Source organism: Palaemon carinicauda, chromosome 14 (assembly GCF_036898095.1).
Source record: "Palaemon carinicauda isolate YSFRI2023 chromosome 14, ASM3689809v2, whole genome shotgun sequence".
Lineage (NCBI taxonomy): Eukaryota > Metazoa > Arthropoda > Malacostraca > Decapoda > Palaemonidae > Palaemon > Palaemon carinicauda.
The window spans coordinates 34,797,995-34,825,239 of record NC_090738.1 but is presented as its reverse complement, the minus strand read 5'-3'; the positions used below and the strand labels follow the sequence as shown (position 1 = coordinate 34,825,239).

General features: G+C 47.0%; 1 protein-coding gene across 5 annotated transcripts in view; it reads right to left on the bottom strand.

Moving 5' to 3' along the window:
* pds5 (cohesin associated factor B pds5) overlaps positions 1-25,006 on the bottom strand; it is a 180,145-nt gene extending 155,139 nt beyond the window's left edge. For 2 of the 5 annotated variants that reach the window (XM_068386964.1, XM_068386968.1), the window contains exon 1: positions 24,830-25,006. The gene's annotated coding sequence lies outside the window, so the exon portion shown is untranslated. The other 3 variants (XM_068386967.1, XM_068386966.1, XM_068386965.1) reach the window with 3 other exon arrangements.
* Positions 25,007-27,245: the final 2,239 nt, after the last annotated feature.

Below are 27,245 nucleotides of genomic sequence, written 5' to 3'. Positions count from 1 at the left end.
TCTGATAAGCAAGGAATATCAAAAGATTTAGGCCAAGGACGAGAAGGCAGTTCATTTTTGGCCAGGAAACCAAGTTGAAGAGAACAAGTGGCTTTTTCTGTAGAAAAGCCGATGTTCTTACTGAAGGCATGAAGTTCACCGACTCTTTTAGCCGAGGCCAAGCACACCAGGAAAAGAGTCTTAAGAGTGAGATCCTTCAGGGAGGCTGAATGTAATGGCTCAAACCTGTCTGACATGAGGAACCTTAGGACCACGTCTAAGTTCCATCCAGGAGTTGCCAAACGACGTTCCTTAGAGGTTTCAAAAGACTTAAGTAGATCTTGTAGATCTTTATTGTTGGAAAGATCTAAGCCTCTATGCCGAAAGACCGAAGCCAACATGCTCCTGTAGCCCTTGATCGTGGTAGCTGAAAGGGAGCGAACTTTTCTCAGGTGTAAGAGAAAATCAGCGATTTGGGCTACAGAGGTACTGGACGAGGATACAGATGCTGACTTGCACCAGTCTCGGAAGACTTCCCACTTCGACTGGTATACTCTAATGGTAGAAGCTCTCCTCGCTCTTGCAATCGCACTGGCTGCCTCCTTCGAAAAGCCTCGAGCTCTAGAGAGTCTTTCGATAGTCTGAAGGCAGTCAGACGAAGAGCGGGGAGGCTTTGGTGTACATTCTTTACGTGGGGCTGACGTAACAGATCTACTCTTAGAGGAAGACTCCTTGGAAAGTCTACCAGCCATCGAAGTACCTCGGTGAACCATTCTCTCGCGGGCCAGAGGGGAGCAACTAACGTCAACCTTGTCCCTTCGTGAGAGGCGAACTTCTGCAGTATCTTGTTGACAATCTTGAATGGTGGGAATGCATATAGGTCCAGATGAGACCAATCTAGAAGAAATGCGTCTATGTGTATTGCTGCTGGGTCTGGGACTGGAGAGCAATAGATTGGAAGTCTCTTGGTCATCGAGGTTGCAAAGAGGTCTACGGTGGGTTGACCCCAAGTCGCCCAAAGACTCTTGCACACGTCCTTGTGGAGGGTCCATTCCGTAGGAATTACCTGACCCCTCCGACTGAGGCAGTCTGCTAAGACGTTCAAGTCGCCCTGGATAAACCTCGTTAACAGGGAGATGCCTCGATCTCTTGACCAAATGAGCAGGTCCCTTGCGATCTTGTACAGCGTCAGGGAGTGGGTGCCTCCTTGCTTGGAAATGTATGCCAAGGCTGTGGTATTGTCGGAGTTGATCTCTACCACTTTGTTTCGAAGGAGACTCTAGAAGTTCATCAAGGCCAGGTGGACTGCCAAAAGCTCCTTGCCGTTGATGTGCATGCTCCTCTGACTTGAGGTCCACAGACCTGAGCATTCCCGACCGTCCAGGGTCGCACCCCAACCCAAATCCGACGCGTCTGAGAACAACACGTGGTTTGGGTTCTGAACTGCTAGGGAAAGTCCCTCTCTCAGACTGATATTGTCGTTCCACCAATTCAGGCATGACTTTACTGGTTCGGAGATCGGGATTGAGACCGTCTCTAACGTCTTGTCCTTTTTCCAGTGAAAGGCTAGATGGAACTGGAGAGGTCGAAGGTGTAGCCTTCCTAGCGAGACAAACTGCTCCAGAGATGATAGAGTTCCTACTAGACTCATCCAATTCCTGACTGAACATCGTTCTCTCTTCAACATCAGTTGGACTTTGAGCAGGGCTTGCTCTATTCGGGGGGCAGACGGAAAAGCCCGAAAAACTGGACTGCGAATCTCCATCCCTAAATACAGTATAGTTTGGGATGGAATCAGCTGGGACTTTTCTAGGTTGACCAAAAGTCCCAATTCCTTGGTCAGATCCAATGTCCAATGAAGATCCTGCAGACAGAGATGACTGGACGAGGCTCTGAGAAGCCAGTCGTCCAAGTACAGGGAGGCTCGGATTCCCGATAAATGGAGGAATTTTGCTACATTCCTCATAAGCCTCGTAAACACGAGAGGAGCAGGACTTAGGCCAAAGCACAGGGCCCGAAACTGGTATACAACATTGTTGAAAACAAACCTCAGAAACGGTTGGGAATCTGGGTGTATGGGGATGTGGAAGTATGCGTCTCTTAGGTTGAGAGAGACCATCCAGTCTCCCTTTCTGACCGCTGCTAAGACTGATTTCGTGGTCTCCATGGTGAACTTTGTCTTTGTAACAAAGACGTTGAGTGCACTGACGCCTAGTACCGGTCTCCAACCTCCTGTCTTCTTTGGAACTAGGAAGAGACGGTTGTAAAACCCCGGTGATTGAAGGTCCGAGACTTTCACCACCGCTCCCTTCTCTAGTAAAAGAGACATTTCTAGGTTCAGGGCTTGTCTCTTTGACTCCTCTCGGTACCTGGGAGAGAGGTCGATGGGGGAAGTCGCTAGAGGAGGTTTGCGTACAAATGGAATTTTGTACCCCTCTCTGAGCAACCTCACAGATTGTTGGTCTGCGCCCCTCTTCTCCCAGGCTTGCCAGAAGTTCTTCAGTCTGGCTCCTACTGCTGTCTGAGGCTGCGGGCAGTCAGACTCTGCCACGTGAGGACTTGGCTCCTCTCTTCTTTCCCCTCTTTCCCTCGGCACGAGTACTTCCCCTGCTGGGAGCTCTGCCACGAAAGGGCGGAATAAATCTGGACGCCGGAGTGTCTATCCTAGGTCTAGCAGAAAAGGATGTCGAAGGAGTCCCTTTGCGAGCAGAGGACGCTACCAAGTCATGGGTGTCCTTCTGCACGAGTGAAGAAGCTATGTCCTTAACCAATTGTTGCGGGAACAAAAACTTTGATAAGGGAGCAAAGAGCAGTTCAGATCTCTGACAGGGAGTAACTCCTGCCGACAGAAAAGAGCAAAGGGACTCTCGCTTCTTTAGGACTCCCGACGTAAAAGAGGAGGAGAGCTCATTGGAACCATCGTGGATGGCTTTATCCATACAGGACATAATCAGTAAGGAGACATCTCTATCAGCCGATGAGATTTTCCTACTTAAGGCTCCCAAACACCAGTCAAGGAAGTTGAAAACTTCAAAGGCTCTGTAAATGCCTTTCAGCAGATGGTCAAGATCCGAGGAGGACCAACTAATCTTCGAGCGTCTCATGGCTAGGCGGCGGGGAGAGTCTACAAGGCTTGAGAAGTCGCCCTGGGCAGAGGCAGGGGCTCCCAAGCCGAGAACTTCTCCCGTGGCATACCAGACGCTCGATCTAGACGAGAGTTTAGACGGAGGGAAGGCAAAGGCCGTCTTCCCCAAACTCCTCTTGGTTTCCAACCAGTCGCCTAAAAGCCGTAAAGCTCTCTTGGAAGAGCGAGAGAGCACAAGTTTTGTAAAGGCTGGCATGTTAGCAGGTACGCCTAGAACAAACTCAGACGGCGGCGAACGAGGAACAACATCGACGAAGTGATCGGGAAACAACTCCTTAAAAATTAACATGACTTTCTTAAAGTCCATTGATGGAGGAACTGTTCTGGGTTCGTCTACATCCGAAGGATGATCATCATGCTGAGGGTCAGCAACGTCCTCATCTGAAGGATCCTCATCTGACAACTGCTGAGAAACAAGCAAAGGGGTTGGCAATGCTTGACACGCAGCGTCCACACGCACTGGTGCATTAGTAGCAGACCAGGACGCAACGTCATGTAACTGCTTAACAGTCTGTGAACTGTCAACAACAACAGGTGCGGGAGGACGCTCGGCGTCCACTCGAGACTGTTTTGACTGCTTAGTCTGAGCAGTCAAAACAACTCTAGACTGCGGTGGTTAACGCTCAGCGTCAAAACAAGTCAACTCCGATGGTTGGCGAACGTCCTGAACGTCAACAGGAGCATTAGGAAGTGGCCTAACGTCCAAATGCGGCTGAAAATCAACACGTGACCGCATCGAGTGAGGCTCTACATATCGTGACTGACGTGACTTAGCTACGCCAACGTCAACAGGACACACAAAGGTTCGTTTGGGCGGCTGAAGGCCAGGATCTCGATGAGATAAACGGCTAGGCTCAACGTGAACCTTATCGGCAGAATAGTCTTCCATAAGGGAGGCGAGCTTAGTCTGCATGTCCTGCAGTATAACCCATTTAGGGTCCACGGGAATGGGTGCGGTAAACGACGGGGTTAACGTCTGAGACGGCACAACCTTGCCTACACCAAGACTCTCTGAGCCTGTGTAACGTTGCTGCTTAGGCGGCGAGCAGTCATCCGATGACTGCAACGGGTCAGAACTGTCCCAATGACTACATCCAGGACGCTGGACCTGTCCTGAAGGGACCGACTTTCGCTTAAGGGGCCTAGAAACCTTGCTCCACGGTTTCTTATGCGAAAAGCCTTCGGATGACGAGGAGAAAATGGGCTCTCTCGTCTTATGGTAGGGGCGATCTTGGTGAGATACGCCTGATACCATAGAGGGAACGTCTGTTCGCTGATCAAGGCCTCTCGAACCCATAAGTCGTACGACATTACTTCTCCCCTGGGCTTGGGAGCTTGCAAGAGGTCTCGGACTAGGTGAATGACAGGCACGAACAGACGAACCCTCGGTCGCAACACTGTTCACAACACTTTGCGCACTAATCACTTTCCCACTATTTTCCGCTGTGGCACTCTGACACTTAAGCTCTTTAACGTCAGCCATGAGTTGATTACGATCAGTTGCTAACGCTTCAACTTTTTCACCCAAGGCATGAATAGCACGTAACATGTCTTGCATAGATGGTTCCTGAGTGCCAGAAGGGGGGTTAGGTACAACCACTACAGGGGAAGGATTAGGGTCAGGGGCATGTGGAGAGGAAAAATCTACTGACCTAGAGGAACTCCTCCTTACCCTATCTCTCTCTAGCCTACGAGCATACTTATCGTATTCGAGCCAATCAAATTCCGAAAGGCCCACGCATTCCTCACACCGATCTCCCAATTGACAGGTTTTACCCCGACAATTGGAACACACAGTATGTGGGTCGAGAGATGCCTTTGGAAGACGCCTATTACATTCCCTAGCATTACACTTACGAAATCTAGGTACTTGTGAAGGGTCAGCCATTTTGAATTAGTCAAAGAAAGTCCAAAAAACAATCCAAGTCATCAACAATTAAATCTGTCCAATAAAGAGTTCAAGAGTTTAAGTTGAGGAAAAACACCTGCACTGCGAAAGCTCAAACAAAAATGAAGTACTTCACCAAATATGTTGAGAAAACTCCAGGTTATACAGCGAGTATTGATACGTCTTGTTGTCAAGGTCGACAGAGAAGAATTGAAGGGTTTGTTTACATGCATGAGTGGTATCTGGCCGATAGTTGGCGCTGGTGGGCACACCCGCAACCTTCATAGCGATCGCTCGCGAGTTTTTGAGTGTGTTTTCTGTCGAGCCGCTGAGCAGCAGCTATTATATATTCACCGGCTAAGTTAAATACAGTATTTAAAAATCCTCAGTTCAAACCAGGATTCCATGGGTCCTCAACTACAGATCAAGCCATGAAGTAGCCTGCATGGCATACTTCATGACCTTTTCCTGGTTGAGGATAGCAGATGCTGAGAACGAGTCCTGGCGGCTGGAAAGCCTCTCTAGAGAGACTTCCTTGGTGAGCTCTTTCAGAGTGGAGAGGAAGAGCTGGACAAGGCTCCTCTGCTGGATGCGAGGTGAGAGAAGCTTGGTCGTAGAGGCAAAACGTTGGGAGTAGAGCTCGGAGAGCTGTTGAGCGATCTTACCCTAGGCACCCTTTAGCTCTTAAGACCAGGGAAAGACTGCACTGGTCTTAAAGGACCTCTGAGTGCAGAAGGCACGGTCTAAGATTGTCTTTGGCCTCTCGTAGGGGTATCTCCGGGTCGGTAAACCCGTTGAGCACTCTTAATAAGAGTCAGAACTTGCCAGAATGCATGTTCTGATTCTTTCTGCCCCCCCTCCGAAGTGTGACTAGCAGCGAAGTCCCCTTCTTCCACCACAAGAGCTCCTCTCAGGGTGGGTTGCAGGCATCCCCAGAGTGACTAGTGGTTCCTGTAGGCCTGGGAGTCCTTGAAGAGAACTTTTTAAGAGTCTTTGAGTCCTTTGATTCCTTCCGAGGAAGGAGGGAGAGACAGGAAGGACAGGCCTAAAAGGCCTAACAGGAGTTAGTTTCACCCTAGGGACTGTAACCGCATCTAAGACTCCTCTTTTCCTCTTCAGGGGAGAAGACAAAGTTCCTCGCAGTAGGTCTGCTGGTGCCATTGGATGGGAGGTCACTAAAGACCGAGATGACATGGCAGGCCCGAAGGCTTGCACTACTGCTCTGACCATGGCACTGAACCAACATTGCTAGCTGATTGATGCACTGTCAGAAAGATCCCCTGAAGGGAAAGGGACCGAAGGTTCCCAGTGAGGAATCTCTACCGATGTTTGCGATGGTGGGTCCGTCTTTGAAGATCAAATCTTCGGGATCCTGAACCTGGAGCCTATTTCCCCTTCCACCAGTGGTCGCACTGTAATGCATTTGCAGAGAGTGGGACAGGAAGACGGTGACCTGTCACTCCCTATTTTGAAGTTCCTCATGCCTATGGAGAACCTGCCCTGAGGTTTAGCTCAAGAGCGTCAAAGAGCGCTTGCATGCTGGTGAGCGCTGGGGAGCCATAGAGCACTTGCGCGCAGTAAGGCACTGCACAGGAGAGCGCTGGCAAGCTGGAGAGTGCTGAAGCGCAGCAGAGCACTGGCGCGTAGGAGTGTGCTGGCGCTTAGGAGAACGCTCGTGCGCACGAAAGCGCAGGCGAGTTGGAGAGTGGTGACAAGCAGAAGAACGTCGCTGCACATGAGAGCGGTACCGTGTAGTAGAGAGCAGCTGCACAGGGGAGCGCTGACGAGTTGGAGGGCGCTGTTGCACTGGTGAGCAAAGGTTCGCTGCCGAGTTGGCAAACACTGGTCCTTGAAACGGCGAGAATGCGTTGGAGAGCGCTGGGGCATTGGAAGGTGCTGATGAGCAGTTGAGTACTGATGCACTGAAGAGTGCTGAAGCGCTGATGCACTGGAGAACGATAACGTTCTGGGAAGAGTTGAAGTCCTGGAGGGCGCTGACGCGATGCTGGTGAGCGCAGGTGCACTGAAGGGCGCTAGCGCGCTGGAGAGCGTTGGCGCGCAGCTGAACACTTTGGAGGTGCTGCATGAACGGGCAGATGATGACCTGGAAACAGGAACGGATAAGGCAGGTGAGCAGGAATGAAGGTCGGGAACCGAGATGTGCCCTTTGGAAGGGCAAACATCCTCCGACGGGGACCCCGTACAATCCACAGAAGAGTCCAGGGCCTAAGTCCAAGGACAAACGGCAGCATCGTTAGGAGAAGGTCCAGGAACGGCCGAAGGTCGAGGGCCGGAAGACGACTGAAGAGGAGGCTCCTCTGTGGGAGACAGCTGCAAATATGAGACTGAAGAGCTGAAGAGACGCCTTTTCACCGATAGTGAAGGGCCACATATAAGGCGAAGCGGAGGGCGAACTCTGCGAAATCAAAGACGCCCTCAAGGGGCCGGGGGATCAGCAAGCTGACCTTTAGATGCAGCAGTTCTCCACAGAGAAGTCTCTATGAGTGAAATTCTCCTCTGAGGAGATACACTCGCAGGAGAGACAGATGAAAGACTTAGTGTCCCCCTCGAAGGCTGAACAGGAACGGGGGGAAACACAGTCGGCAGCAACAGCTGGAGAATCTGAAGGTGCAAGGGGGTCGGCATCAGCCACAGAAGACGACGCACGACAGAGGATCTAACTCCATAGTTGACGACGGCTGCGCACTAGCACCACGAATGATGAAGTGCAGCAAGGAATCCTTGGAGGGGATGACCCAGACGCCCCAAGGACAACCACACATGTAATAAAGGAGACAAGAGACAAGGCCTCACCCAGGGGAAGAGATGGGGCCGCTTCGCTAGGGGAAGCAACACCATCTCTCGAGGACCGGGTAAAGGCTACCCTGGTCTTGGTGGGTCTGGGTGTGTTATAGAAGAGGTCAAGAACTGTATCCTTCCATCGGTAGAAATATATGTTGGATCGCCTAAGAATTAATTTTCCTTATATGTACTGTACAGGACAGGACCTGTAATATGATGTGATCAGACTCCTTCTGTTTTAAGGAAGAGATCTTAGACTGGTGGATATGGGTAGCATGTTATCAGAATGGTTTGAACAATCATCAAAAGGATCATCCACTCCCAAGCTCACACCCATGGGAGCCCTAGCAGGAGCGTGAGAACTGGAAGGGAGACTGTATTTCTCTAAGCTTGCTGATGCTGGTGATGAGGCAAGAATGCCATTCCCCAGATCTGGTACCTCGAGCCTTGACATATTCTTCGAAAGGGTCTTTGTGACCTTCCACTCACAGAGCTGGGCTGTAAAAGCCACAAGGATTGAGGACGAATCGTTCCTCGTAACCTCCGTAGGTCATGAGACCTTCAGAGGCAAGGAAGGAGGAACCACTGCCTCCAAAGGAGGAGCGGATGGTTTGGTCCGGAAAATTTCAATCATTTACAGCCGATAATTATCTGTAAATGATCTCTCTCGGAGACCTCGAACCCCTGATGGTCCTCGGGTGTGTAGAGCATTCCCTGGGGGAGGCATTAGCTGCTGTTTCCCTCTTCTGTGGATTGACTGGTATAAGCCCCTACGTTTCTAAGGATAAAGCACCGTGTTGGAAGCCTTAGAGTTCAGGTACTGCTGTAATTTGGATGATCACTCTTGAGCAGAAACTAGGTAAGGGGTTAAAGGAGCTTGTCTCGCAGTAGAGCTCCATTTTGGGTCAAAGGGTAGATTGACCTTCCCAGAGGACTCTGGACACCTCAAGAGGGATACGAACGATAAGACAGGTGGTACTGGGGCCGGGCCGGAAACTGCCTTGACTAATACCAAAAACCATGGGCGTCCTTCCTAAATGAAGGGATGCCTGCTGAGGCGCTGCAAGAGTGAGAGTGCTTTGGTTCCTTCCTGGGAGTACCCAGGAAAGGGCACGCACGACCAGATGTTATGTTGTGCTCGCTAGTGAGATCTACACACGCTACCAAGGTATTGCTTACACATGGGTTCTTTAGGTATGGCGTACAGGCGCGCGGTCGAGGAATCACGTACAGGAGTGCTCTCATGAACTACCAAAGTAGTGCGAACACATGATCGCGCATACCATAGAGCACGTCTCCACTACCACAAGGCACGCAGAGGATTGTTGGTGCACACCTGTGAATGCTCTAGTGCTCCCAAAGCAAAGCACAAAACTTGAAACTATCTATGAGTTCGCGAGAGTGTGACCCCGATTGCACTCAGAACTTCGTCAGCAAGAGGAGCTCATCTACCCCACCTATCCAATGCTTAGTGCTTGGGTGCGCAACACTGAAAAAGACACCCTCACCTAACTATGGTCTGTGTGCCCATGCACAGATGCAGCGTGAGGTAAAGCACAATCATTCACTGGTGCTCCAGCACGAGGTTGACAAGTAGCCTAGCATACTCCTATAGGAGAATTACGCTTGTATGATGGCAAAAAAGGCTGAGGTAGATTCCTGCGTGCTGGCAGGCAGCAGGAAATGCAGATTCTTCCCTGTAAGGGAATGAAGCCCAAGGAGCAGGTCCCGAAGGGCCTAGGCAGCAATTTGTTGTGCCCTATGAACATGACAGCGAGGGGCAATAACTGTAAGCAGCCTCCGTACTTTGTCGTTTTGCTCCGAAGAGCTGGAACAAACCATAGAATACAGTATAGCACTCGTTTCCTATGCCCCCTAGGGGCTGACCACTCAGGTGAAGACAGCCTTACTCACGGAAGAGAAAGGCTCTCAACCCCAGGCGGAGAAGCTCAGTGCTTCATAGGATGCAGGCCCTCGGCATGCTATGTGATCTCAGTCTGAGAGCGTGCCACATAATCAAAGAGCTCTGAAGACTGACCTAAGTCAGCTTCTGGGTTCACCTTGATAGAATTCCCCAACTGGTAACCCCAGGGAGTACTAGTCTGTAAATGATCTTGTTCATACGCCGGAGTTGCACAAATGAAGGCCATATGAGCAGTAGTGGAGGTAGCTGCAACTAAGAGCACAAGAAGCTCTGGCGGATCATCCATCGCAGTGAGTGGGGTGGCTAATCTAACCCCAGCTAACTAGTGCTGGGTAGTTTTTCATCACTAAGTCTTATTGCTAGTTTCAGCTTTTGCCTAAATATATATCCATAGTAAAGAGTGAAATGGTTTGTATTAGGTATTGGAACAAATCACAAATTTTAAGTAATTTGTATTTTTCCTAATACAGTGATACCTCGGTAGTCGAACGACTCTATACTCGAACAATTCGGAGTTCGACCAAAATTTTCGAGAAATTTTTGCTGCGGTGCTCGACCAAAAATTCGGTACTCGACCAGCCGAACACGTGACGACCGCATGGGCTTTGTGATGATCGCGCCATCTCGGCCACTCTCGCTTGTTCGGGAAGCATCAGTTCTCTCGAGAGCGTCACTCAGACAACGCGCGATCAGCATTCGTTGTGATTTAGTGATTTTCAGTGCTTTTAATTGCTTTTTTAGCTTTCATAATGAGTCCCAAGAAAGTAATGAGTGTTAAGGGGAAGGAGAAGAGGAAAACAGTGCGAACAACGATCGAGTTGAAGAAGGAAATTATAGCGAAATATGAGAATGGTGTACGAGTGTCCGATTTAGCGGTAGAATACGGAATGGCGAAGTCGACCATTTCTACGTTTTTAAAGCATAAAGAAATGATTAAGAAGGCGAATGTTGCAACGGGAGTTACGGCGGTAACTAAGCAAAGGCCACAAGTGATTGAGGAGATGGAAAAGTTGCTTTTAATATTTATTAAAGAAAAACAGTTGGCCGGGGAAAGTGTTAGTGAAGCGTTCATTTGTGAAAAAGCGTTGCATATCTATGAAGAATTAGTGAAGAAAAGTCCGAGTACCAGTGAAAGTGATTCATTTACATTTAAAGCGAGCAGGGGTTGGTTTGAAAAGTTTCGTAATAGAACAGGTATTCATCGTGTTACTAGGCATGGGGAGGCAGCTAGTTCGGATCAAATTGCAGCCGATAAATACGTGGGGGAATTCGATCGGTACATAAATGAACAAAATTTGATCGCACAACAAGTCTTTAATTGTGATGAGACTGGGTTATTTTGGAAGAAAATGCCAGCCAATACGTACATTACCAAGGACGAGACGAAGATGCCAGGTCACAAGCCAATGAAAGATAGGCTAACATTGTTGCTGTGTGCAAATGCAAGTGGCGATTGCAAGATCAAACCCTTGTTAGTGTACCACTCGGACAACCCCCGGGTGTTCAAACGAAATAATATTTGTAAAAGTGCACTACCAGTTATGTGGCGCTCGAACACTAAATCTTGGGTCACAAGACAATTCTTTACTGAGTGGATAAACGAAGTGTTTGCCCCCCAGGTTAAGGCTTACCTCATTGAAAAGAGCTTGCCAATGAAATGTCTTCTGGTTATGGACAATGCTCCTGCACATCCTCCAGGTCTCGAGGATGACTTGAAAGAAGAATACAGCTTTATCAAAATCAAATTCTTGCCCCCCAATACTACTCCCATACTCCAGCCCATGGACCAACAGGTCATTTCAAACTTCAAAAAACTCTATACCAAGGCCCTTTTCAGAAAGTGTTTTGAAGTGACCAGTGACACGAAGTTGACCCTAAAGGAATTCTGGAAGGAACACTTCAGCATCCTCAACTCTGTTAACATGATTGACCAAGCTTGGCGAGGTGTGACCTATAGGACATTGAACTCTGCCTGGCGTAAGCTGTGGCCATCATGTGTCACAGAGAGGGAGTTTGAAGGTTTCCAACCAGAGGCGGGTCCAAGCACTGCTACCCCTGTAATTTCTGATGACACTGATGTCGTTGAGGAAATTGTTGTCATGGGCAGGAGTTTGGGGCTTGAGGTCGACAAGGATGATATTGATGAGCTTGTAGAAAGCCATTCTACCGAGTTGACTGTGGAGGAATTGTTGCACCTGCAACAACAACAGCAGCAGGATCTGATTGTGGAGCAGGAATCTTCAGAAGAGGATGAGGTAAGGGAGGATGTTCCAAGTTCTCTCATCAATGAAATTTGTTCCAAGTGGGCAGATGTGCAGGCTTTTGCTGAAAAATACCACCCAGAAATTGCAGTAGCAAACCGGGCAGTGCATATGTTTAATGATAGTGTCATGTATCATTTTCGAAAAATACTGCAGAGGAGGAAGAAACAATTAACAATAGACCAGTTTTTCACAAAAGAAAAGAAAGCTGCTACATCAAAGCCTGTTTCTCCTCCAAAGAAGAGACAAAGAAGAGAAGAAACCCCTGAAATAGATCTGCCCACCCTTTCATTGGAGAGAGAAATAACTCCTGAAGGAGAACTACCCCGCCACATCATGGAAGGGGACTCTCCTTCCAAGCAGTAACCTCCCCCTTCCATCCTCTCCACATCCATCCCTGTATGCCATCGAACCGCTGCTCAAAGGTATGTTCACTACAGTACAGAAAATGGTTTAAAATTGTTTTATTTTAGTACAGTAAATGGTTTAAAATTGTTTTATAGGATTTTCTGACCAATTTCATACACATTTAGATAATTATTGTTGTTTAGGTACACGTTTTATTAATATTTTGGGCCTGTTCGAGTGCTTGGGAACGGAATAGAATATATACCATTATTTCTTATGGGGAAAAAAAATTCGGTACTCGAACAAATCGGAGGTCGAACACGGATCTCGAACGGATTATGGTCGAGTACCGAGGTATCACTGTAGTACTCACCTCGAACTACTTTCTTAGGAGTATCTGGGATCTCCTCCCAACCGACCAGAGTTTTGTGTAGTTTACCCTACTCCCGTTTTCTATGAGGGGCAACCTCAGGTGGTGTGATACGTGCCCTAAGGCAACCCCGGGTCAGAGAGCATGCTTGCTCAGGTCTCAATCCCCAGTAAGTTCTTGATAGCTTAGGTTTCTATGAGGTCCAGCAAGGCACTCGGGGAAGGATGGGTGGGCCATTACCCGAAAGTAGTTCGAGGTAAGTACTGTTGGGAAAAATACAAATTCCTTAAAATTTGTGATTTGTTCCAACACTGAGTACTTACCTCGAACTACTTTCTTAGGAGACACACCTTAGGAAGTGGGAGTGTCCTTCATGACCTAGAGACCATCAGAAGTATTTAAGAGGAACCTAGATAGGAGACTAGGTTCTGCTGACCCCAAGGAAAACACGAGAGAATAGGGAAAACTACGCACAAACCCATCTTAGTGTCTAAGTAACTCACCCCTGCAAGAAATCCTAGGAGACATGTCCTTCCAACGATAGTGTATCCCATGGCAGTTTCAGGGGACTACTGAAGTCATTTCGGTAAGGGAGCAGGGGAAGGAAGAACAAGGGAGGTTAAGGAAAGAACCTGTGTCTCTTTGACTTACTACCCGCGGTTGTCACGGGCTACACCTTTAAACCATTTGGAGCACGGAAATTACGGGACCTATCAAGAACCCGTCTAGGGACTTCCTTGAGTAGTCCTTCAAGTAGTGAGCTGTGAAGGTTGACTGGTTAGACCAAGTACCTGCCCTCAGGATCTGGCCCACTGCCATATTTTTCTCAAATGCCAATGAAGTACTTAGACCCCTAATGTCATGTAGTCTGGGCTTTCCTGGAAGGAACCCTGCACTACTGTAGGCCCTGACGATCACCTGCCGTAGCCAGAAGGAGATAGTATTCTTGGAGACTGGCTTCTTCACTAGTCCCGAGGAGACGAACAGACTCTTGATCTCAGGTCGAAGTCTGGCTGTCCTCTAAGTATTTTCGTACTGCCCTGACAGGGCACAGCAGCAAGTCCCTCAAGTTGTCCGAACGAGGAATTGCCGGCACTGAGAACCCTTCAAACTTGGGATACCAAACGGCTGGATTCTGAGTCTTTGCCACGAAGGATGGGACGAACCTGAAGGTAGCCTCACGCCAACCCTTCGAGTGAGATACCTCGTACGACAGTCCGTGCAACTCCCCTACCCGTTTTGCTGATGCCAGAGCTAACAGAAAAACTGTCTTGAGGGCGAATTCCTTGTCCAAGATGTCCTTTAGGGGTTTGAAGGGAGGTTCTGACAGCATCTTCAGGACTCTGGCCACATCGCACAGGGGCACCCTACTGGCTTGATAGGGGCACGATTGTTCGAAGCTCCTGATGAGCATCGAGATATGTCTGTAGGCACCCAGGTCGATGCCCTTCAGGAGGAAGACTTGACCCAGAGCAGCCCGGACTCCTTTGATGGCTGGGATGGACATGTTTACCTCGTCCATGAGATAGTCTAGGAAGTCCGATATCTCTGGAACGGAGGCCCTCAATGGTTTGATGTTCCTCGAGACGCACCACTTAGTGAATGTGGCCTACTTTGCCTGGTATACTGCCGCTGATGAACGCCTCAGATACCCTGACATCCTTGCTGCCGTTCTCGAAGAATATCCTTCCTTCCTCAGGAGACGCTCGATAACCTCCACGCATGAAGGCTGAGGAACCGAGGGTTCTCGTGGAACCTTTGAAAATGGGGCTGCCGGAGAAGGTCTGGCCTGTCCGGAAGGGGCCAAGGTGGAAGGCGCGCAAGTTCCTTTAGATCCGCGAACCACTCTCTCTCCAGCCACCAGGCCGCTACCAAAGTCATCCACAGGTTGTCCGCTGGCCTCACCTTATTGAGGACCTGTCTGAGCATCCCGAAGGGAGAGAAGGCGTAAACGTCGAGGTTGTCCCAAGGGTGCTGGAAGGCGTCCTCGAACGCCGCTTCTGGATCTGGCACAGGAGAACAAAACACGGGGAGCTGTGCGTTCAGTCTCGTTGCGAAGAGGTCCAACACTGGTGAACCCCATTCCGGTGGCAAGGACCACTCGGATCCTACCACTTGACCCATTCTGCTGAGGCCGTCGGCCAGGACGTTTCTCTTCCCTAGAATGAACCTTGCTGAGACCTTGATCTATTCCCCTTCGGCCCATTCCAGCAGTCTCAACGTGAGGATGCACAACTCCTTCGATTTTAGTCATCCTTGTTTCTTTATGTAGGCCACCACCGTGGCATTGTCGCACATCAGTGCCACGGTGTTTCCCCGGAGCTGATGGACGAACTCTTGGCACGCTCTTCGCACTGCCATCATCTCTAGTACGTTTATGTGCTGGTTTTTCTCTACGTCCGTCCAACTTCCTCTTGCTGTCCTGCCGAGGAGATGGGCACCCCACCCCTCCTTGGATGCGTCCGTGAACAGAATCATCTCCGGAGGGTCAGCTGCGAAGGGCATTCCCTTGAGGGTGTTCGATCTGGCGATCCACCACTCTAGGAGCTCCTTCGTCTCCGGGAACACCGGGACCACATTGTGGGGGGAGTCTCTCTGGTTCCAGGTCTCCTTCAGGTTCCATTGGACTCCCCTGAGTTTGAGTCTCCCCTGGGGGACTAGCTTCTCCAACAACACGAGGTGGCCTATCAGTCTTTGCCAGTCCTTGGCTCTCCTGGGCTGGTTCGACAGGAAGAGCTGGAGGATCTGGTCCAAGTTGTCCGGTCTCTCCGCGGAAGGGAAAGCTCTCACCAACCAGGAGTCCAGGACCATTCCGAGGTAGGTCATCCTGGTGGAGGGTATCAGTTGGGACTTCTCTAGGTTGATGATGATACCCAGGACGTTGCAGAACCACAGGAGCTTCGCGCCTTGCTCCCTCAGTACTTCCCCTGAGGCTGAAAGCAACAACCAGTCGTTCAGGTACCGAATCAGGCGGATGCCCTCTTCGTGTGCCCAGGCTAAGACTGATGTGAAGACCCTCGTGAAGACCTTGGGGGCTGTGGACAGACCGTAGCAGAGGGTCTTGAACTGCAACGCTTGGGCACCCATTTTACCCTTAGGTACTTCCTGCTGGAGGGGTAAACAGGGATTTGGAAGTACGCGTCTTTGAGGTCTATGGACATCATGAAGTCCCCCTCCCTCAAGGCCGCTAGGACCGACTTCGGGGTGTCCATCTTGAAGTCGGTCTTGCACGCTTTCTCCACCAGGAAGAGTCTGCTGTACAACCCCGGGCCCGGGTTCTTGACTGGTTCTATCACCCCTTTCGCCAGCATCGCAGAGACCTCCTCTTCTAGGGCCGTCCTTCTCAAGGGGTCCTTGGTGCCAACCACTCTGCCTGTTGATCTGGCATTAGAGGTGGGGGGTCCGCCAGGAAGGGCAACCTGTACCCTTCTTTCAGGACTGCTACAGTCCACAGATCTGCTCCGTGGTCTCTCCATGCTTGCCAAGAATGTTTGAGGCATCCCCCCACCTGACGCTTCGGTAGGAGTAGGGGGCCTCTCTCCCTATCTCCTTCTAGAGGCACGGCCTGAACGACCTCTTCTGGCTGCTGTATAGGAAGATCTGAAGGATGATTGCATTGAAGACGTTCCACTATGGGAGGGCTGAGAAGACTGAGACCAGGCTGTAGTAGAGCGTCTCTCCTGGGTTGACTAGGTGAGGCGCGAGGAGGATGGGAGGCGTCGGAGGGTGCCCTTCTATGGGTAGGTCTTCTCGCTGGAGGGGGTCTGGAGTCTCCCGTATCCTTCAGCCTCCTGACCCTCTCTACCGTCTCTTCCACTGCCTTCAGGGGGAAAACCGAGTCATCCCACAGGGGTAGACTCCTCATGGACATTGCTTTTCTGTTGGGGAGCCTCCTTACGAGCTTGTTGAGCACCGTATCCCTTTTTCGCAGAACCCAATTGGCAGCCTGCGCGATGGATTGATACGAGAGAAACTTAAGGGCTTTACCTCCCGAGCTAATCAGCTCCTTCAGTAAGGCCTGGTTCTCCGGGATGGTGAGGTCGTAGGAGGACTGGAAGCTTACCAGCGTGGAGGCCCACCAATCCAGCCAGGAGGAAACGTTCACCAGGTCCTTGGCTATCTCCTCCATCATGGCAGCTTCTGAAGGGGAGAAACAGATCGGGGCGGTAGTAGCCCTCTCTTCAGCTGCTCCTTGCCCCAGGATGGCAATTGCAGGTTCCACAGTACAGGGACCCACGAGATGCCCTTCAGGAAGGTAAAACCGGCTCTGGGATTTTAGGCCTTGAAGAAGCTTGGAGGAACTCTGGGTCTTGGGGGCTTCTGCATGGTTGGCCACGATCTTGTCCACCTGAGCCCTACCCAGCCTAACATCCCTGGCCAAAGGCAGGGCTAGCAAGGGTCTCTGCTGCACCGGGGCATCAGCCAGCCTGCTGAGGCTTGAGAGCCAGACTTCGTCGGAGGAGGGCTCGGGTTCGTCCAGTCTGTGATGCCTCCTATAACCGGCCTCCACCCCCCCGTCGCCTTTTCTACCAAGAACAGGCGACTGTAGAAACCCGGGCCTGGGTGAAGAATTTCTTCCATGGCGCCCTTCTCCAACATGGAGGACACTTCCTCTTGAAGGGCGGTCTTCTTCAACGGGTCCTTGGGGGCCAGCCATTCCGCCCGGCTGGCCGGGATTAGAGGGGGTGGTTCTGCTAAGAACGGTAGTCTGTAGCCCTCCTTCAGTACGGACACTGTCCAAGGCTTGCCAATGTAGACTGAGGCATCCCCCAACCCGAGGCTTGGGCGGGGATAGGGGGCCTCTCACTCTATCTCCTTCTGGAGGAGCGGCCTGAACGGCCTCTCCTAGAGGCAGAATAACCTGTCTTAAAGGAGGTTGAACATGCTGGAGCCCCCCTCCGGGGGGGGGGGGGGGGGGGGGGGGGGGCGGGGGCTGAGGACCAGGAGGAAGAAGGAGCCTCTCTCCTCGTTGTGCCGGGGGAGGCCTGAGCCGTCGCGGCACTGTTTGAGACGGACCTCTTGTAGGGCGGTCTCCTTGTAGGCGCAGGCCTGGGGGTGCTCAAATCTTTCCTCTTCGAAACCTTCTCCAAAATGGTCTCTAATTATTTTAAGGGGAACAAGGAGTCACCCCACAAGGGCAGGCTCCTCATGACCCGTGCTTCCCTATCTGGGACCTTCCGGGACACCTTAGCCAGGATGGTGTCTCTCTTGCGGAGTACCCAATTAGCTGTCAAGGCGAGAGACTGGTACGTCAAAAACTTCAAGGTTTTACCCCCAGAGGTAATAAGTTCCCTCAGGAGGTTCTGCTGTTCCGGGTCCGTGGGGTCGAACGAGGCTTGCACTCCTACTAAGGTGGAAGCCCACCAGTCCAGCCAAGAGGAGACGTGCACCAGGTCCCTTGACATTTCTTCCATCATGGAGGCCTCCGATGGAGAAAAACAAACTGGGGCCGAAGAGGCTCTATCCTCCGAGACGCCCTGACCCAGGATGTCAAGGGAAGGTTCTACTTTACAGGGGCCTGGACGACGCCCTTCCAGTACATATACCTTGCCCTGAGTCTTGAGACCCTGGAGTAATTTTGAAGAACTCTGAGTTTTGGGGGCCTCGGTATTACTAGCCACCACTTTGTCTACATATTCTTGCCCTAGGACAAGATCTCGGGCTAGAGGGAGAGCTAGAGAGGTCTTAGGTTGGGTAGGGGTCTGCATTAGTCGTATAAGGCTGGACCTCCAGTAGTCCTCGTCAGTAGCTGCAGGTTCTTCAATTTTATGGTGCCTCCTGATCAGGCCAATCACCCTTCTATAGGCCGAGTCCTCCGTTGGGGAACCCTCCCTACCGTCAGCCGGGGTCTCGGCTTCAGACCGGGAAGCCGGGTCACCGGGCACACCCACCGGACGTCTTGTTCTTGGTGCCAGGGCCGCCGCCCTACCGAGGTACTGGACTTCTTCGGCGGAGGCGTCCGCACCAGGGGCAGGGGTTAGCGCAGGCATCGTCGACCCAGTGAGGACTAACGTCCGCTCAAGGTCTCTGGGGGACGAGGACGCGGTTCCCGTGGGCTGACCCGACAGCGGGAACCGTTCCTTCCGACCTGAAGGCCGCACCAGCTGGGCTGGTTCGGCCAGGCTGCCCGAAAGGAAGCGCGGTTCCCGCCGCTGGGCGGGGTGAACCGGAGGCTTCGAGGTCTTATGCCTGCCTGTAGAGTCCTTCTCGCGAACCTGCTTGCGAGGGTCAAAACCGTGCTTGGAGGAAGGTCTCCTTGGCGAGAACTCCTTGGACCGGCGGTCCGGGGAACAACGTACTTCTGTCTCACGGGGTACGAAGACCAAATCGCCATCCGGTGACCTACTCCTTCTGTACTTTCGTCTTGGAGAGCGGGAGCGTTTCCTGCTGTATCTGGAGCGCGACCTTGAACGGAAACGCCTGCTCCTGGACCGCTCTCTCCGACGGCGATGTTTCCTCCTGGCGTCTTCCCCCGACGAGTAATACTTCTCTGAAGAGCCCGACGACACTGCACTTACCGTACGGCGGGCGGGAGCGGGGACCGCGGGGAACTTCGTGACTCGTTGAGTGCCCAAGGTAGAAGGTTGAAGGAATTCTTCGGGGACTTCCGTGAGAGGGGTCGGGAACGATGATTGATGCCCAACACCAGGAAACCCGGGATCCAGGCCCTCTTCCATTCGCAAAGGGGACCTACCTGGTGTCTTCGGAAGCTTCCAACCGAAGGCATCACTCCCCGTAGAACCTAACTTACCCTGGTTGTCGCCGCCTGCCGAAGACCCTGAAACACAGGCCCACGAAGGGGGCGAAGATACAGACACAACGTTACTACCCCACAAGGGGTCATCGGAGGACACGTGCCCCCCGAGCACAAGGGCCGAGTCTCCGGACGCACTGCTGGGCTCTTCACTAGCCCTAGAAGGACCCGCGACCCCCACTGCACCTTCACTAGATTCTTGGGGAAGATCGCTCTGTTCTTTCCCCACGACAGACTTACCTCGGCCCCTACTCTGTGTAGGGGACGGCGAAACAGAGGCCCCGTTGGACCGTTCACTGGGTGATGGTAGCGGCGAAGTAACGCTAGCTTTCCTGGGTGAACGTTTCGACGATTTTCTCTTCTTAGTTCCGTAACGTACCCACTGGATATCACTCCAACCTACACACTCGGGGCACGTATCCGATGACGAACAAACTCTTCCCCTACAGGAGTAGCAAAGGGAGTGAGGGTCCACTTCAGGCTTGGAGAGGAACGCTCCACACGATTTTCCGGCTCTAGGCCCAGGACAACGGCGGATTTGCTCCATAATGCACAAACGCAAGACACAGGCACGCAGGGAATCAAGGAATACACTGGGGAAGCACAAGGGTGGAAGGTGAACACACAGGAACACCCGGGAACAATACACAGGAAACACAAGTTACCACGCGGGAAACACGAGGGACACACACAACGCACACAAAGGATTGATAGAGAACGAGAGCGATGTGGTGACACGTCGCGACCAGAGAACTTACTGACGATTTCGACCCAAGCAGACATCGACCTAGCGCTAAGCCTACCCTTGGGGCACATTCTTTAATGCCGAGGTAGGCCTCCATAGAAAACGAGATTGAGGGTATTCTACACAAAACTCTGGTCGGTAGAGAGGAGATTACAGGTAACTCCCAAGAAAGTAGTTCTGGGTAAGTATTCGTGTTGGAACAATTATATTTTCTGAATTAAAGAAAATGGTTAGAAAAGTTAGGCAGTATTTTTTCAGTTTACGCCACAAGAGGATAATGAATGTTTTCTTTTAACCATCTGCAAACTCTTGTTCTGAATAAGATATAAGTAATACTGCTTCCCTAATTATCTAAGTGGTGTATTGATAGGTTTTCAAAGTGATTCAACATCAACGGTGAGATCAGAGGGAGGCCACCAAGCACCCTAGATTACATTAGACACTGTGTTTAAGGGGACCGTCCGCTTTGACCTGCATTTTTTTCTAATAAAAAATAGTACACAATTTTTATATATGTTTAGACATATATAATACCTTCATCATATAAAAATTTCAAGTCATTTGATCAAATACTTTTTTTATCTATTAGCAAAAATCAAGATTTAAAAAAAAAAAAATGTAGGCACATTTTTCACCACTAATATGACACCAATTGTATTGAAAATCATATCATCAAAACTTCTTTATAAATCAAATAATTCTGGGCGACAGATTTTCGATTTTCCTTTTACTTTTTCTAATGATTTTTTTTTCTTAATTTTCTTCCTCTAGACGTAAAATAATCATGAATAAGAGAAAAAGGAAAATAAAAATTCTGTTACTCAAAATTGTGAGATTTTTACTCCTCTTTTCAATGATAACTTTCTCTCTAAAATTAAACTATAACTAAGTGAGAAAAATTTACCTAAGTGTGATTAAGTATGTTTTTGAGTTATGAGCTTCCAAAGATTTTCAATAAATTTTTGCCTTTTTCTTAAAAAAATCAAGATAACATTACTATGACAACCTTACTTTGTACTTTAATTGGTTTATTCCTATATGAAGGCTTCCTTACGAGGTATTTAAACCCTAAGTTTACTAATACACTTGGTGTAAGGGTGTCATGAATTGCCAGCGACCTCTCATTGTTTCCATAGTTGTAGTTAGAATGTTCCAGCTTTGAACTCTTTTTCGTGTTTCTCTCAACTTGGTTCATTTTTTGTTGCTCTCAGCTTACTTTTTGTTTTTTCTTTGACCTTAGGTAACATTGGCCTTGCTATAAAGTTCACGCAGACGTTGTGAAAACACAATGTACAGTACTGTACATACAAACTGCAAGTAAACAAACACGCACGCAACGTAACTTCCATACGTCTTTGGAAACTCTGGCTGGTCTTCTCATAGATTGTAGTTTACATTAGCCTACCCATTACCACCAATGCCTTCCATCTCTGCCGGACGTACAAGATTTCAAAACGTAAGTGAAAAAATCACTATATACATGCAAAAATTAACATAAAAAGACGATCCGTCAAATTCAGACATGCAGACGACACAGTAAGGATGACATCATCATTAAAAGACCACTATATCTTCATTATTTGTAAAAATAATTGGCTGAAACTTCTGGAGAGCATGTACGATATATTTCTGCATACAGTACATAGAAACAATAAAACGATTTTCGATTTTTTAAAGTTGTTACATCAAACGCCATAACGAACAGTCCCCTTAAGTAGGGTTGCATCCCTTTTTTATACGTTTTGTGTTTTCGCCTGTCTAAAATCGCCATATTTTCTCATGGTACATTACTCTTACTGTTCTCATCAGGTTGTTGTGGCCTGATTGGTAACGTCTCTGTCTGGTTTTGCCAGACGGGAGTTCGAGTCCGGCTCAGACTCACTAGTGTCTGAAACCTAACCATCCTTGTGAGCTACGGCTGGGGGGTTTGGGGGAGCCTATAGGTCTATCTGCTGGGTCATCAGCAGCCACTGCCTGGCCCTCCTTCGTCCTAACTTGCATGGAAGAGGCTTGGGCGCTGATAATATAATATATGGTCAGTCTCTAGGTCATTGTCCTGATTGCTAGGGCAATGTCACTATCCCTTGCCTCTGACATTCATGAGCGACCTTTAAACCTTTAAATGAAGGTCTGACTCATTCAAAACACACAATAATGTACCTAAATGCAATTATAATAACTCAAATCCTGCCCTGGTCTAAACTGTAAATTTATGACTGATAGAAATGAGGGTCAGTTTTGGTGGTTTGCAGAACGGAGGACGGTCCTGCTAACTAGTCCTTCCCCGGGGATCCTGTATCTTTAAAACTACTAATTTCTGACAGAAATGAAGGTTGGACTCATTCGAAAAGCACAATTACATATGTATGAAAATGTAATTTCAATGTCATTATTCAAGTCCTCAAAGTTGTAAATTTAACTTCAATACAAAATGGTTAGATTTGGGCAGTTTGCAGAACAGTGGACAAAACTACTAATTAGTCCTAGTAAAAGTAAAGCTCGCCTGGTAATGACATGCATATAAGGGGGCATCTTAAAGTAGGACATATCTCTATTACATATTATATTTGAATTTATTTTCTGCCAGAAGAGACCCGTGTCTGCCAAACTATAACCTTGTCCGAGAAATTGAAAATTTCAAAAAATCACTTGGCTTTCTTTTTCTTTAAAATACACAACATACAGTATATCATATATTACGTAAGTATATCTCAACATTTACTTATTGTTAGTAATTAGATAGCATCATCTCAAGTTAGGCTATACTGGATTTCCATTACTACCATTACAAAATTTACAGGTAGATTCATGAGTTTCAAGAATATAATAGGATCCTAACATGCAAAATTGACAGGTACTCAATGACATTCAAAGTTAAAAAGCCTACTTGGGGTGTATGTATAATAGCGGCCACATGTACTGTATGTATGTTGATGGCTGACTAAGAATACAGCAGTGTAAGGGGGTCCCAAGGGGATAACTAGGCAAGTAGGTAAGGAACCGGCTTGTAGGTTAGGTTAGGAGGGGGAAATTTAGTTTATTTGGTGTCCATATTTTATGCTCACTGAAGGAACTGGCCGTTGATATACATAGGCTCCGCCTACTTCTCAAAGGCTAATGAGACTTCCAAAGCTTTGGTGAGCATTAGCCTGTGGTATTTCTCTAAATATTGATCACTTTGTTCTTTATGCAAACTATAATACAATAAACTCCTTGTGGATAACATTTTCCTGGATAAAAATTTGAACACATATATTCATGCAATTTCTAACTTTCTCTATGAATTAATCGGCACTATTATCATAATCTTCTATGGCAAAAACCAGACCCACTCCTAGACGATAATGGAATTTGAGTAAATGTGGGAATATTCTTTAAAATTTCTCAGCTTTACTTGCCTTTTGATGCAGAGCTAAAATTATTTCCAATATATAAAATATTTATTCTCTCTGACACGGTTCTCAATCTAATGGTTATTCTTGTACTACGGAAATAAATGGGCAAAAAGTTAATCAGCCGCAGAAGTCACTGGGCCTACAAATTGACAATGCAATATCCTAATTTAGTACACAAATTGACAATTTACAATACATGCAAACACCAGTTGGCCTGTAAACATATTCGCTAATTCATCCTGCAGTAAATAAGACCTAGACCTGCAATTTGTCCTTTTGGAAGCCCTAGGCTTAAAGCACCCTACTTTTCCAACCTGGAGTGTAGCTATAATAATAACAATAATAGCAGACTAAGCGTAAATATGTTATGGTGGTATTACAGGGTAATGTAACCTAGGGAAAAAACTTTTTTTCTATTGAAAAAAAAGAGTCCGTTCTCTTCGAAAATGACACTGAAATGAAGGTCAGATTTGGTTAAATCACGTTATTTAATACAGGAAGACATATATTTTCTGTTGGAAATGATACCCTGTGATACAGTCAAACTTTACTATTCGGCCAGCCAATGAATCAAGGCCTCTGGCTCAATCAAAACCATAACACGGTTCTACAACTAATTTTTAATTTTAACCTAAACTACTTGGTATATGATACACCCTCCTAATTCATATACCTTCAAGTTCAACTCAAAATGCCAATAAGAAATAACGGAATTCCAATCCCTTCATCATTTTCCCCTGACCGAGAGGAAAATTTGCTTCGGTAAACAACAGAATGTCACAATAAATAAAAGCATTTTCGCTCATGCCGACTTAATAAAGCGGCCCAGGTCATGAATATACACTGACTTTTCAAAAATCGTTAGGCATTTTCAAAGGGCAGACTTAAAATGAGCAGACCTATAAAGGTAAAAGCGGTTCAAGATTATAACCTATTTCTCCTGATAAGCAAAATCGTCTACCTCCCGGACCAAAATGCATCATCTCGCCTAACTTTCTCTAATAATCATTTGCCGGAAATTGAGGCCTTTTTATGGTGGTTTAGTAGTCATCATTGGTGAAATCAGTCATTTACTTGTTTGGATAAAGGGACACAGAGTTTAAGTAGAAGGGTTCAAGGAACGGGAGATCTTCCGTATTAATAGTTTTGTTGTGCAAGAGATGGCTCTGACGATCACAAGTGTCACCACCATATTCAACTTTCACGCCGCCAACTCACCCTTTTCTTTGGAAATTGTAGCGTATGTCCTTTGTATTTGCCCTGGTGATTGTGGCAACGTAAGATCACATATCAAAATAACACAGGGTGAGGTCCAAATTAATCTAAAATATGACTATCCAAAGGTAATATGGCGCGAAAACGTGCACCAACACCGCTCCTTTCTTCTTAGTTCGACAGTACGTCAACAGATGGCGATAGTGAAAAATTGATATTATTCATCATCGTTTATTTTCGTGGTTTTTTATTATGAAATATATAGTAATAATTTATTTACTAAAGATACATTATATATTTTCATTTCTATTTATGGTATAAGTATAGAAATCTATTCGCTACTGAATCAGAAAATCTAGTATGTTTCTTGTAGCGCATTAAGAACTCGCTAAATTACAAATGTAAACAGAGGATATGGTTTGCTCTGTCACTAATAGATGACTCTGTTAGAGCCCCGCCAAAATTTAAATGAACGAAATGACTGATTATTTCACATGGAGGAACACAATATTTTCTCGCTTTATTAATTTCATCACCAAAATTTGAAGACTTTCATCGACCCTCCAACTTATAAAATTACTTTTAACAGAATAAAATCATCAAAATTGTTATTAACTACCTAATAATGGTACGCTAGAAATCTATTTTGCGCAAACCGGTATAAAGTTCTTAAAAGGAATAACTCCACTGGAAAAGCAGATTGAAATTTTTATGTAGTAAAAGGATTTGAGAATGAAAATTCTAAAATTTAATATTTAATGTGCTGATATACTGAAAATTTAAAACTTTGGCCATTGTACCATTGTTATGATGCTTGTCACCCATTACAATCTTTTTAATGGGATTTTAGATTAAGATTCTTTCAAATGTTATCATCATCATTTCTGATGTTGTTGTTTTTGTTTTTGTTGCAGCCATAGTAGTAGTAGCAGTAGTAGTGGTAGTAGTAGTCAAGGTCAAAGTATGTCCCTTGGTAGTACCGATGTTGGAAGCGGTTGGTGATAGTGGTTTATATTATTATTATTATTATTATTATTATTATTATTATTATTATTATTATTATTATTATTGTCGTTATTGTTGTTATTATTATTATTATTATTATTATTATTATTATTATTATTATTATTATCCACAATCCATACCTGTCCTTAATATAAAGTAGAATACATTAATATTTCTGTTGTAACTATTGGAATTGTTATAAATAGTAATGATAAATTTAGATAATTAAGGAAATCTTAAGTAAAAATTTGTACTGCCCGACGGGAGATGATTGGTTTCATGTAAAAGTAGGAATAGCCCTACGCTGGTCAATGACTGATATTTGCAAAACGATAAAGAAAATTGCAAATGTGATGTAAATTTATAAACTGGAAAACTTGGTTCTGGATGAAGGGCAAAATTAGCATTATGTGTTCAAGAAATGTGAAAGTGCTTATAGAAAATTACAAAAAAAAAAATAAAAACATATTTTCACTAGTATTTGAAAAGCCTCAAGAGTTGATATATTATCAGTAGGCTAATGCATCACTTTACATACAGTATTGTTCTGGTTATACGCCCCTTTAATAACTACTAGCAAATTAAGTTCAGTTTTCCAAAATTTCACAAAGCTTCAGAAATTATGTTCCAACTCAAGTGTAACACATTTGATTAGTTTTTTTTTATTATTATTATTTTGGAAATATTTTAAAATCTAGGCTGTAAAACACCTTTATCTAATGTCTATGGTATGAATACCTTATTCAAATTTCATTTAAATATGATAAAAGATAGTTTTCCCTTTATAGCCCCCACTCTCTCTCTCTCTCTCTCTCTCTCTCTCTCTCTCTCTCTCTCTCTCTCTCTCTCTCTCTCTCTCTCTCTCTCTCTCTCTCTGTATGTGTGTGTGTGTGTTAGGAAAGGACATTGTAGGTGGCAATAATTGTAATATGACATAAAACGTGGCAAAAGCAATTGATTTAAAAAGAGTTTTTATAACGATATCATGTTTAGATAATATGAGTACAGTACTCGAGTTGTGAAGTTTGATTTCAAACTTACAATATCTTATGATAGACATTTGTTTTTAAGGCCATAGATTGGTTCCGATATCCATATTAGTTAAGAAATGGGTAAAATAAGCAGCCCAATTTAATCCCAATATATTCATTGCCCCTCTTCGAGTTTTAGCCTCAAACAGAGGCTCAGTGCTACAGTACTCTAGAAGTTTTATTCCAGCTGTGACCAAGTTGTGGAATAATCTTCCCAATCGGGTAGTTGAATCAGTAGAACTTCAAAAGTTCAAAGTTGCAGCAAACGTTTTTATGTTGAACAGGCTGACATAAGTTCTTTGATAGGTTATAAATCAAATATCTGTTTTAATGTTGTTAATGTTTTTAAAATATTTTATTCTAATTTTCATTACTTCTTACAT